Source organism: Elgaria multicarinata, chromosome 1, assembly GCF_023053635.1.
Source record: "Elgaria multicarinata webbii isolate HBS135686 ecotype San Diego chromosome 1, rElgMul1.1.pri, whole genome shotgun sequence".
NCBI classification, from domain to species: Eukaryota; Metazoa; Chordata; class Lepidosauria; order Squamata; family Anguidae; genus Elgaria; species Elgaria multicarinata.
Genome location: NC_086171.1, coordinates 199741049 through 199751024, shown reverse-complemented (window position 1 = coordinate 199751024; position 9976 = coordinate 199741049).

Below are 9976 nucleotides of genomic sequence, written 5' to 3'. Positions count from 1 at the left end.
TTAACACTTAATTTTAACTTAAATTTAAATTATACTGTTTTAACTCTGTATTTTAACCTTATATCAATTTCGCTGCGTGGTTTTATCCTGGTTGTGCTTTTTATATTGTATTTTGTATTTGTATTTTTAACTTGTTGGTTGTTTTATGATGGTTTTAATTTTTGTGAACCGCCCAGAGAGCTTCGGCTATTGGGCGGTATAAAAATGTAATAAATGAATAAATAAATAAATAATGGAGCTGAATGGTGGGAGTTTCAGGACAAATAAAAGGAAGTAGTTCTTCACACACCTCTTAGGCCTTAGCTAGACCTAAGGTTTATCCTGGGATCTGTCAGGTTTCTGGGTGAGTGAGCCAAAAAGTGACTAGAGGTTTTTCTGTCATTATGACACATAAGGAGAAATCCAGATTAGCTGGTGGTATTTTCATGGCCAAAGTGATTATTGCACCTACAGTCAGGTGACTAATTAAGAGCAGCTGGAATGGTTTGCTGACTCACAAAGAGTGTGGTAAAGCTGATGTAATAATACCACATGGTAAGAATGCCACTAACTGATTGGCTCAAAGGACTATAAAGAAGAATATGGACTATGGATAGTGTGGAGAAGAAGGGTTAGGTTTAGAGTAAAAGTCATTGTGTATATTGATGTAAATAGCTACTGCTGCACTGCCATGCTGTAATGATACTGCACAGTAAAGGACTTAGTTGAGTACTACTGATCTTTGTCTGTGTGGTCTTTCATCTTGAGATCAGCTTCTTTGTTTTGACACTGGACTTCCTGAAAAACTCTGCTTGTGTGAGTTGCATTCTGCACTAGCTTTAAAAAGTGCATTACTATACTTACCACGTCAGTGATGGGTTATGGGCCCAGACCGCTTCCAGTGCAAAGACTGAGAGTTGGTGATATCTCAAAGAAGAGGTGGCATCTTGAAACTGCGGTCTGGTGAGTGTCGTTTGCTGTGCCGAGGAGGGGTTGAGGAGCAAGGCATCTCAAGAGCAGTTTGTGAGAAAGTTGCAGCAATGGCTTTTACAGGCATGCCGTTGAATCGTCTAAATGAGACTAATTATCTGGCTTGGAGCTGCAAAATAGAGCACTATCTCCGGAGGGAGAATCTGTGGAATGCTGTAAGCAATCCCCCAGCCCAGCCAGATGAAGAGGAGGAAAGGAACAATGAGAAGGCGTTAGCAAATATTATTCTGTGCTTGGAAGACAGCCAGCTGATCCATGTGAGAGGGCTAACTTCAGCACAAGCATGTTGGAACGCCTTGAGAGCAATCTATGTGCAAGACACTGCTGCAAGCAAAGTCTTGCTAACTCGCAAGTTGTATAGAGCACGTCTGCAGTCAGGGTCAAGTGTGTCTGACCACATCAACCTGATGCGGAAGCTGTTTATGGACTTGGAGGAGCGAGGCATGAACTTTGCAGAGTCACATAAAGTATATGTAGTACTCAGTTCCTTAGATGATTCGTGGGACAATTTTGTCCTAGCCTTGGAGGCTATGCCAGAGGCTCAGCTCACACTCCATTACTTAACTGGGCGCTTGATAGAAGAGCAAAGTCAGAGAGATGATAAGTGGCTTGAGTCCAGTAACGGGAGCGTGAGGCAGTCTGCCAAACCGAAGTATTCTTCCATCGAATTGGCAGCAACCCAGGATGAAAATAAGGCGTTTGCTGTTAAGTGTTGTTTTCGTTGTGGATCAAGAAAGCACCTGCAGAGAGATTGTCCAGTACCAGCGGAGAAAAAGCCTGCACCACAAAAGAAGAAAGTGAGGCCCAAGATCTCCGTGGTTAAGATTGCTGTAGAAGAGCCCAATGACGTTTGGCTAATGGACAGTGGCTCCAGCCAGCACATTGCAAACAGAAAGGAGCTGTTTGCAAGTTTGCATTCTCCACACCAGAAATCAGTGACACTGGCAGATGGAAAACCTTCCAATGTCCTTGGTGAAGGTTCTTTATTTATCCCTTGTCTTGGTAAAAATGTAAATAATGTGCTTTGTGTACCGTCTTTAGAGTACAACTTGATTAGTGTATCTTGTTTGGATAAAGAAGGGTATACTGTTTTGTTTTCTGACAAGCAATGCAAAGTACTAGAAGGGAATAATCTGCTAGCTAAAGGAGAATTAAGAAACAATTTGTATGAAATGGTTCAAAAAGGTTCTAATGTTTCTGGAGATGTAAAATCTGTTTTTGAAAATAAGCCTATGCATGATAACTGTGTGCACCTGTTACATAGACGCTTGGGGCATGCTAGCTTTAAAGTGTTAAGCAAGATGCCAGATGCGTGTCTTGGTTTGAAGGTAAAAGCATGTGACCAATTTCTTGACTGCACCACCTGTAAATTGGCGAAATCCAAAGTTGCCCCTATTGGAAAGAAGAGTGATAGAGTCACAAAACAAATTTTTGAATTAGTTCACGCAGATTTAATTGGGCCATTGGATAAGACACTAGGAGGGGCAAGGTACGTCCTGGTGTTGGTAGATGATTATAGCAGATATGGGTTTTGTTATTTGCTACACAATAAGAGTGAAACCTTTAAGGTGTTCCAAAATTGGCTGAGTTGGGTGGAGAGAAAATTCTCAACCAGAGTTAAGCAATTGCAGTCAGACAGAGGAGGTGAGTTCATGGCTGATGTTTTCCAGAAGTGGTTAAAAAGAAAAGGGATCTCAGCCAGGCGAACTGCACCTCATTCCCCATGGCAAAATGGAGTGGCTGAGCGTAGAAATGGAGTTCTTCAAACCATGAAAGATTCAATGATGGCAGACTCGGGGCTTCAGGCCCACTTCTGGGGTGAAGCAATGCTAACTGCCAATTATGTGGTTAATAGGTTGTGGAGTTCTTCAATTAACAACACCCCCTATTACCTCATGTTTGGAAAAAAGCCATCTCTAGCACACCTGAGAGTTTTTGGCAGCTATGCATGGGTTAACATCCCAAAAGCTGCAAGGAGAAAGGGGCTGGCAAAAGCCAGAAGGTTGAGGTTTCTGGGCTATGCACCTGGCTCCAAAGCATACAGATTCTTAGCAGGAGGCAGCAATGTTGTTATCTCCAGATCTGCAAGCTTTGAAGAGCACAGCAGCTGGGGGAGGCTTCATGGAACTGAGGTTTTGTTGCCAACTGAAGAAAAGAACTTAGAAACTCCAAAACGAGAAGAGGAACAAAGAGATGTTTCCAGCAGGAGTAGCAGTAGTAACTCTACTGCAAGCTCCAAGAAAGAGGAGGAGGAAGCTGGCACATCATTAGGACCCAGACGCTCAGAAAGGAGCAATAAGGGTGTTCCACCAGATAGATTCACTGCTGGCCAAATCAGAATTTGTCAAGTCTCCTATGAACCTGAGAATTTTGAAGAAGTTAAGAAACTGCCTGAAGCAGAAAGGGAAAAATGGGTTCAGGCCATGAGAGTAGAAATGGACTGTATGTCAAAATATGATGTTTTTACACCAACTATGTTACCAAAGGGAGAAAAAGCCATTGGTTGTAGGTGGGTGTATAAGAAAAAGGTGTTAGGGTCTGGAGAGACAAAATATAAAGCCAGACTCGTGGCACAGGGATTTACACAAAGGAAGAACATTCATTATGATGAAACGTTTAGTCCTACAACCAGGCCTGAATCGATGAGGCTAGCTTTAACGGTTGCAGCAATTAAAAAATGTGAAGTATATCACTTTGACATAGAAACAGCTTATCTAAATGCTGATTTGAAAGAAGACATTTACATGGCGCAGGTCCCTGGTTATGAAAGCCCAACACCAGGTTTAGTATACAAACTCAACAAGGCAATTTATGGACTGAAGCAATCTGCCAGAAATTGGAACAAATGCTTACATGAGGTTCTTGAATCTATGAGGTTCAAAAATAGCAGGGCAGATTCATGCTTGTATACTAGAAATGAAAATAAGGAACAAATATGGTTGTTAATATTTGTTGATGATATTTGTTTAGTGGCCAAAACAAAAGATCAAATGGAAAGATTTGAGAAACAATTGGGCAAGCACTTCAAGTTAAAGAATTTGGGAAAAATGAAAGAGTATCTTGGGGTGGAAGTTTCAAAGAAAGAAGGGGCTTATGTGATAAGCCAAAAGCAAAAGATAAAAAACCTGTTAGCCAAATACAACATGGAAAAAAGTAAACCTGTAAAGACACCAATGATATCAGGTTTTGTTTGCAACAGTGATGATGCAGAATTTGAGGAAACAGATTTGTATCAATCTGCAATTGGAAGTTTGTTATATTTGGCACAGTGGTCTAGACCAGATATTGCGAATGCAGTGGGTATTTTAAGTAGGTTCTCATCAAAACCTACTTACAGTGCCTGGCAAGGTGTAAAAAGAATCTTAAGATATTTAAAAGGAACTATTGACACAGCTCTGATGATCAAGCCCACAGAGCAACTGTTTTTTCAATGTTTTTCAGACAGCGACTGGGCGGGAGATTTTCAGGATAGAAAATCAACCTCAGGTTTTGTTATTAAATATGCAAATGTATTAATTAGTTGGAAAACTAGAAAACAAAATGTGGTAGCTTTATCAACTTCTGAAGCTGAATTTGCTGCAGTCTCAGAATTGTGCACTGAAATAATTTGGTTTGTGCAATTGCTAAAAGATTTTGGATTGGATGTAGAATATCCAGTGACAGTTTTTGAAGACAATCAAACATGTATTCAGATGGCACACTCTGAAAGAGTTAACACTAGAAGTAAACATACAGATATTAGATACTGCAATGTTAGACAGGCTGTACAAGAGGGGTTAATTGATTTAACTTATTGTGCAAGCGAGGATAACACTGCAGACATCATGACAAAACCCCTAACAGTATTGAAGCACAGAAAATTTGTCAAACAGCTTGGCATGGCTGAGCAGGTTGCATAAGTGTGCAAATGTACAGAAAAAAGGAGGGGTGTCAGGTTTCTGGGTGAGTGAGCCAAAAAGTGACTAGAGGTTTTTCTGTCATTATGACACATAAGGAGAAATCCAGATTAGCTGGTGGTATTTTCATGGCCAAAGTGATTATTGCACCTACAGTCAGGTGACTAATTAAGAGCAGCTGGAATGGTTTGCTGACTCACAAAGAGTGTGGTAAAGCTGATGTAATAATACCACATGGTAAGAATGCCACTAACTGATTGGCTCAAAGGACTATAAAGAAGAATATGGACTATGGATAGTGTGGAGAAGAAGGGTTAGGTTTAGAGTAAAAGTCATTGTGTATATTGATGTAAATAGCTACTGCTGCACTGCCATGCTGTAATGATACTGCACAGTAAAGGACTTAGTTGAGTACTACTGATCTTTGTCTGTGTGGTCTTTCATCTTGAGATCAGCTTCTTTGTTTTGACACTGGACTTCCTGAAAAACTCTGCTTGTGTGAGTTGCATTCTGCACTAGCTTTAAAAAGTGCATTACTATACTTACCACGTCAGGATCATCCCAGGGTCATCCCTGTGCATCTAAATGACGCACAGGGGATCCCGGGAGGAGGCAGGGACAACCCCGGGACGATCCCGGGATAAACCTTAGGTCTAGCTAAGGCCTTAGTTAAACTATGGAATTCACTACCACAAGATGTAGTGGCCACCAGTTGGAATGGCTTTAAAAGGGGGTTGGATAAATTCCTGGAGGAGAAGGCTATCAATGGTTACTAGTCCTGATGGCTAAGTGCAACCTCCAGTATAAGAGGCAGTAAGCCTGTTGCTGAGGAACATGGGCTGAAGGGTGCATTTGCACTTTGTCTGGTTGATAGGTGAATGGCCACTTAATGAACAGAGTGCTGGACTAGATGGACCCTTGGTCTGATCCAGCAGGGCTCTTATGTTCTTATGCATGTTTAGACAGAAATAATTCCTACAACTCCCAGCATGCCCCAGCCAGCCCTACAAGCCCAGCATGCTCTAGTTCCAACTCTATGATACGTAAGCTGGTTGGGGTATGCTGGGAGTTGTAGGACTTCTTTTTGTCTAAACATTCATATGATTGCACCTGGGGCATGTTGGAAGTTGTAGGTCGGATTTCTGTCTAATATGCGTAGGATTGCAACTTAAATAATATAAATAACTGAAATCTTATCAACTTGCTAACAGTTGTACTGAATTCTTCCATTATGGTGGCACAGGATACTTGGGACTAAATTCAGAATGAATTTGGATCTTTGACAAGAGTGGTGGGATCAGCAAAGGAGACTTACCTCACTGTCCTCTTTTTGAACTTCTATTGCATCCTTTATTTTGAGATTTTAATTTTTAAAAGTTTGCATTTAAATGCGTAAGCATTTGTGCACATTTCTTCTAACAGATGCATTTATGTATGTATTTTTGCCTAATATACACTTCTTTTTTGGCAAGCTATTTCCCTGATATTTTTGAACATGATTTCTGCATGCAGTTTTGAGTGCGAAATTCAGAGAAATGTGAATTTTGAAAGATAATTGAGTTTCGGTTTGTGAAAAAATAGGTAAGTTCACATGAAAATGACTGAGAACTGAACAAATTTCTTCCGCAGCCCTACACTCAACAGGGAGTTCAATGCGCCTTGCAATCTTCTCCTCTATATGTTCCACTGAACGGAACAAGCTTGATTGCTATGAAGTCTCCATTGCACGTCCATCGGAAGATACCGATTTTACAACTCGAGCCCACATGCTTCCAGATTAATTCCTGACAGACAAGAAATGGAGAGACCAGTTTAGTCACCCTTAGCAATTTAATCAAACAGAGTCTTTCTGTGTTCCAGCTCATAAACTAGAAGTTCCAGGCATGCAAACAGCTGCAGGACAGTCCATGATTTGTCGCTCTGCTGGAGAATATCTTAGCCATTGGGAACCACTTAAATGAAAAGGCTGGGAAAGAGAAGGCCAAAGGGTTTAAACGGTCTTCTTTGGTTAAAGTAAGTGATTTTGTTCTGAAAAAAGGTTGGCTTTAGTAGAGCAGCATTTCCCTAACAAAGGGTTTCAGAGTGGCTGGGGGATGCTGGAAGTTCTTGGACATTTTTTTTCTAAGCATGAATAGGATTGTACCCTAAATCCTATTTTTCCCAAGTGTGGATGTACAGCTTGTCATACCTGCCTCCCTTTATGTTCAAACCTTTCAGGGCAGTGACAAGAAAGGAAATGGTTTGTTAGTGAAATGTGGTGCAAATTCTACTGTTAAGTTTTAGATTGTTAGGCCATAGCTAGACGGGGCGAAATCCCGGGGCGATCCCTGGGATTGTTCCTGTGCGTCCACATGATGCACAGGGGATCCTGGGAGCAGGGAGGGATGATCCCTCCCTTGCTCCGGGATCTCGCCCTCCCCTTTGAGCCCACTTTTTCCATGGTCTCGGGCTGATCCCGAGACCGCGGAACATGTGTGCGGATGTTGCGGTTTGTCCCGGTTCCTTGCGGTTCCTCACGAGGAGCCAGGACCCGCGCACAGGAGGAGCTCTGCACCCATCAGGGGTGGGGTGGGGTGATTGGGAAAATTAATTTAAAATTAAAAAACCCTGCCTTTTGCACATGACCGTTCATGCGCTCTTCTTCTTTAACAACAACAACAACAACAACAAAAATGGTGGCCGTGACATCCTCTCCCTCTGAGGTCATCGTGCGCCACATGTAAACAGAGGGGGAGATCTTAGGATAAAAATATTGCGAGATATCCTTACCCCTCCATTGCGCTAGACCAGTAGGTCTAGCTGAGGCCTTAGTTCTTTAAAACAGGGACCTGGGTTTTTTGGTACGTTTGCCAAGGGCAATGCACATTGACGATATCATTCCCTCTCTTTCCAATGTTCAGATTGTAAATGCTGCTGCTTATGTAGCAAAAATGGCACCATCTACATACAAGAGCAAGGAGTCAGCAGGCTATGGGGATTAAGAACATAAGAAGAGCTATGCTGGATCAGACCAAGGCTCCATCTAGTCCACATTCGGTTCACACAGTGACCAACCACCATATGAGGATGCACCCAAACAAAACATTCACAATGTAAAATTTCAATTGTGAAATGGCTGCCATCCTATGAATACTGGAAGTAAATCCTATTGAACCTAATAGGACTTAATTTTCTGAGTAGATGTGCATAAGGCAGCACCACCAGTCTGATACAGATGTGCAATGAAACGTTATCCTTGAAACCCTCCTCCCACACTCACCATCCTTCTACAGCAAGGATGGGGATAAGGTAGATCTCCATATGTTTGGGACTTCATCTCCCAGATGCCCCTGCCAGCATGTCCAGTATTCAGCAATGCTTTCAGCTGGTGTCCAAAACATCTGGAGATCTACTTTCTACCCATCCCTACTGTAGAAGGATGGTCAGTGGATTGTCCAGTATTAATAAGAACATAAGAAGAGCGATGCTGGATCAGAACATCGGTCCATCTAGTCCAGCACTCTGTTCATACAGTGGCCAACCAACTGTCAACCAGGGAGCCACAGAACACGATGCAACAGCACTCTCCCACCCATATTTTCCAACAACTGTATAGGCTTAATGCCTCTGATACTGGGTGCATCCTCCTATGGTGAAATTTAGTATTCCATTCGTCAGTGTTGAAACTGATTCAGATACTAACCAGAGCACATCTGTACCACTTTAGATGTTCATATGGGGCATCCTTTCCATGCTTCCTATCCATATAACAGGGGTTGGATTAGAGTGCCTATCATTTAAGGAGATCATACATGGTTGCCCCTCTTTTTTATCCTGACAACAACCCTGTGAAGGTTAGGTTCATGACTCAAGATCACCCAAGGAACATGCAGGTGACCTTGGCTCTCCCTAGTCAGAGTCCATTGAGTCCACTCATTCCACCACATGGGCCCTCCCTCATCTATTTCAATGCCCCCTCCCACAGCTAAAGTTCCTGCACATGGAGCACTAGCATACTAGGAAGAATGATTTAATTCAGCTAAAAGGGGAGTTTCTACAAGTGGTGCAATTTAGGAGGACTATACCACCTGCGATTTTTTAACATTCAAATTGCCTCTTCAGTGACTTATTGATTGCGGTTTCTGTAGCAGGACTTACGACTTGCCTGTGAAAATGTTGCCAGTAAGAACAATTTTCTGTGCCTTGAATGGCATGATCGGCTGCTACCGAGCACATATTCTCTAGGCAGCCTTGAACCTTTAAGAATATTATCAAATTCTGCCACAGCTCTAAATAGGAGGGGAAGTTATCTTATTCCTCCCTTCCCAGGGATTTCAATATATTGAGTGAATGATTTATGATGCAAGCGACAATTCAGAAGCCCAATTTGGATGTTTTCCTCTTTTCTCTCTCTCTTTTTTTTTTTATAACGGCCAAAATACCGCATCTATCATTATGAAAAATGTCTGCAAGAGCTTTCTGTGCCAGGCAACATCTTCCTTGATTCCACTAAGGAGACTTAAAGCATTGCTTTACATGGACTCTTCTTACTGTTTTACATCGGGGCGGGAAACCTTTTGTCTTTGTCCAGGGAAATCAAATTTTCCATGTTAAATTGGCCAGTGCCTCACTCTCAAGGGTGACAAGAACTCTTCTCTTCTATGTACACAGTCTTGCCTGCTTTAGCCTCCCCCAATGCCCCTTCAGAAGTTATTCCTCCACACTTTCAAATAATGCATGTGGTGAGAGGGAAGGAGAGTGCATGCACTGACCCCACTCCAAGATCTCTGCCCCTGTGGGCTCTGACCCCAGTGTTTGGGGGAATGAAGTGGAAGGCCTGAAGGGAGAAGCTACATCCGTTCCACTGAACATGCTTAGGATGTTCCACATGACTGGGAAACCTGCACTATCTTGGGGACTTGTCCATACAGGTTTAGCTGGGACACCTGATTAGCCATGACTCCCACTGGTGCAGAGGAGCCTCTACATGCATGAAAACATAAACAGAGCAGTGCTGGATGGATGGATAAGACCAAGGGTCCATCCGGTCCAGCATTCTGCTCAGCCATCGACCAGGAACCCATATGCAGGACAGGCATGCAACAATAGCCTCCCGCCAGCAGCTGGTGAAT